The sequence below is a fragment of the Limulus polyphemus genome, unplaced genomic scaffold, assembly GCF_000517525.1.
Source record: "Limulus polyphemus unplaced genomic scaffold, Limulus_polyphemus-2.1.2 Scaffold1070, whole genome shotgun sequence".
Lineage (NCBI taxonomy): Eukaryota > Metazoa > Arthropoda > Merostomata > Xiphosura > Limulidae > Limulus > Limulus polyphemus.
This window is the reverse complement of record NW_013666680.1, coordinates 73257-77356: the sequence shown is the minus strand read 5'-3', so window position 1 is coordinate 77356 and position 4100 is coordinate 73257. Positions and strand designations below refer to the sequence as shown.

At 31.4% G+C, this 4100-nt stretch overlaps 1 protein-coding gene across 1 annotated transcript in view; it reads left to right on the top strand.

The window, feature by feature from the left end:
- The window catches only part of LOC106461980 (transducin beta-like protein 2), a 24526-nt gene that overhangs the window by 19368 nt on the left and 1058 nt on the right, over nucleotides 1–4100 (top strand). The window lies entirely within an intron of this gene.

Sequence of the window (4100 nt, the reverse complement as noted above, 5' to 3'; positions counted from 1 at the left end):
ATAACAGAAATTATTCTGCATGCTTGAAATACTTACTCTAGCTATGTGACTTTGAACAATACTGGATGACATAAATATACAAAATGGTTTACAAATTATGTAAGTACACCTAGTAGCCTATACTTCATTAGTTCCAGGTTTACAGTCGTGATATCGTGAGATGTTATATTGTGACTTTATTTTAGGCATGTGTAAGGCGGTAATTAATTCTTTAAGTTATTGTCATTAAGTGGGTAATGAGTCACAAAACAAATAATCAAAACATTTCAGAGGTGGGGGTGCCAAAAGTGTCTTTGCCCCCAGGTGCTGAGGACCCTTGCTAGGCCACTGCTGCAGCCAAGCATACACGTTTTAGTACACCTCTCTTACATACCTTCCTACCCTTATAAAATGACAGAGGAATACACATTGTTGTCATGTTTTAGTTAGTTGTAGTATAGTTTTTACAGATTGAGTTTGAGAAGCAGAAACCAACAGCACTTCATTATGTATTTACTGCAGATAGCTTACAGTATTTCCATCTCCAGTTGTAACATCTCTATTATCCTCTGTATTGTTTGAAAAGTGTGGGATTTTTAATGAAGGAAAACAAATATTAAGTATATTTTTACACATTTTTGAATGTAAAGGGAAAGGGTAAGTATTAACTATGTGAATAAATATGAGTCTGTTGAACTGCTTTGGAGCTTCACTGCTTCATTGTTTGTTAATTGACATCTGTGTATGTAGCAGAGAGCTATAATGAGATTTTAGGTCAGAGAAATAATACTGCTAGTAAATATTCACATATGAACTACACTAAAGCAGGAAAATAAGTGGAAGACATTGTATGTGGAAATTGTGTTGAGGAAAATAAAGTTGTATTTATCTATTTTCTGTGGTGTTTGTAAAATTTCCAAGTAACTCAAAATACTATGAATAGAATAGCTAATGTAATGTAAATCTTAAAATGGTGAATAAAATCAAAGTCACGATGGTACATAATTCCATATGTGGTGCAACTTAGAATTTAGCATAAATGTCAAACTTTGTAATTAGTAATTATTTCAATCATATTACTGCCTAATACTTGTCTGTGAAAGTTTTTAGTTTGTAAGTGACTCCTTAACATGTAGCCAACAGATATCAAGCTTGGCATCCAGATCTGTAGTCTATGAAAAATCTGTTGTATCCTAAGCACTGTTCTTTGCATTATTTTGACAATATTATACATACTGTACATAGTTGCTCTGTAATATTTTTACAGTATACTTTGTAATGCATGTTAAATTTTAAGTTTATATGACTAGGGATAACAAAATATGGAAACCAAATTTTTATTTACTGCTTGTTAGGCACAGTGCAGTAAAGGTTTTACTCTTGCATTTTGAATCATGCAACATGTGGGTGTAAGTAAAAAAAGCTTGAAATGCCAAACTCTTCTACTGTCTTTTGCTAAATGAAAGTGAATTGATTTAAAATAGTAATCTGTGTTTTTCTGTCATAAGATATAAGTAAAATGTTTTTTTTTCCTGTAATTCATTTTTGTTATGAGTTATCAGTTTAATGCCATCAAATGTAAACTTTATACATTATGGTTAATAAAAGAATAAATATTTGAAAATTCTTTAAAACTCGTGTCCCATACACTCAAAAATTGATCAAGTTTTGCAATTTGGTCTAAATGTAACTTTGTTATGTATCAAAAATTTGAAAAAAATTGTGTTGGAATACGTAAGGCTTTAACTGCTAGTGCTCTTCCTCAAACCTTGCTTGGGAGCTTTTTTCTATTCACCCAAACCCCTTAGTTGCTTCTTCATTCTCAATGTAAGATTGTATGTTGCAACTATCGCTGCCACTTACTGAATTATGATAAGATCTGTGATTTATCTATATATGGTCTGTTGTTTCCAACAGATATCTATCTTTCTGTGTACTTAAGGCTCCTTCAACTAAACTTTATAAACACAAGACTATATAAGATATTACCACACATATAAATGTATTGATCAAAAATTATTAAAAAAAATCTTGCAATGTTTATTACTGGTAGGGGGTGTCTATGTATTGCATCATATTGTGTAATTTTAAGTTTATGCCTTTTACAACACTCAGTTTAAAGAACAGACCAATTCAAATTGGTGGGATTTCTTATTTTCTCTGTAAAGTACATAGGGGGCCTCAACAGTAGTTAGTGGGATTAATTGAAATATATTTTTTGTGGCTGAGCTAGCCCACAAGCATAAATAGTGTAGAAAGATGTTTGAAATGCCCAAGAGGCTCATATGGATCTCACTTTTAGTTCTAGGGTTTAAAGGTTTGGTTATGTGAAAGAAAAGTTTTTATGTGAAGTCACACTATCCTTCTAGACATTAATCAAATTACTATGTGACAACAAAATGTGTGTAAAGTTGTCTTGGCTCTTTATTTTTATCCAAAATAAAAATAAAATAAATAGTTTTGACTTGAGCTTTACTTCTTTTTGTAAACCATAAATTAGCAGTTTCACTGGCAATTGTAAAATTTTTTGTTATTTTCTGCATTAAAGAACCTTTCAGATGTAGCTCTAGCTAGAGCTTTTTGATCTTTCAGTGTGTTAGTGCCCTGATGAAGGTCTGCACTAGCAACTAAAAATACTATCTCAAGAAAAGCCCCAAAAAGTTTGTGAATCCTGTTAAAAATCTCCGATGGTGTAAATAGATTTGTTATTATTCAAAATATTGAAAGAATAAAAAAGGAGCTTTAAATGTAATATACACAGCTAAGAACAATACAGTTGTGGGTTATTAATGAAGTTAACCAAGAAAGGATGTAAATTTTTTTCACATACTAGCCCCAGTCTAGTGAGCGTGAGAAATTAAGTAACCCAATCTGAAATACTACCAGCCCAGCTGTATTTTTTTTACTACATAATGCTTGTATTATTACATATTACAAAAATATATATATATGTTACAAATACTTCAAACTAAAATAAATACAATTTTCTACTGCATATGTGATGCAGGCATAAAGCCTATAGGGGTATTAACCAGTCTATATGTGAGTGGTGTTCCTGACATTTAAAATAGCATGATTTAATTGATAATATATGAAAACCTAAAATCTCTAGGCTGATTATCCAGTCCACATATATGGCAAACTTTTATAACAATATGTGGTCTGAAGTGTGTAACACATTACCATTTTCCATTGTATGTAGGGAAAAGGCTGTGGAGTTCCAGGTGGGTGGTCAAAGTCATTTTGTTTAACACAGCTGTTTCATCTTGTATCAGTAAAACTTTTCATTAAAAATAGCTATTCTAATCCCAGTGAAAAGTAATCACATAGATTAGAAAATGTTTTAAATATGAAACTGTACAATAGAACAATTTAATTGACAAGTCAGTAACTGAGTTGCATATATTTGTGTTTATATATCAGGTTTATGATGGATTAGTCTATCATCGATGAACAAGCCACTGATCATTCAAAATTTTCAGTGAGAGTAGATATTTTATGATATAAAGGAGAAAATAACAATGGGTAGCATTTTGATAAATTTTAATTATGTAGAGTTGGATTTTACACACATGCACACATTTTATGCAAGCAAAATCATATTAGCCCTGGACTTACTGCTCATGAAATGTTAGCCTGAATTCAAAATTTGGTACTCCTAGTGGGTTAGTGTATTGTATTGAGTAGCTTCTACTCTAGATGTAATCAGGGGCGGATTGGGATGGCTAAGCGGCCCGGGACTGGGATCACAGAGTGGCCCTGGACAGGTTTTCTGTTAAACTTTTTATTCCGATGATAAAGTGAATTAAAAATTAATTATGAGATTTAAAAAAATCTATTGTTGTTCTATTGAGTCATTCGATTATAATAAATCCAACAAGAAAAGAATATTCAACAACTATTAAACTGTATGTTAACATCATAATTAAAAACAACAATTATTATCACATATCACTAAAGAATGTCAAGAAAAGAAAAAAGCAAGAATAAGTAAGAAGCAAATACCTTGTAAGCGTTTTGATAAAATAATACTCACATGATAGTTCATATAGATAGTTCATATTACGTAATTGATTGCCCAGCGCTGCATTCATTCATTCAGTGAGACACCTACTTATTAG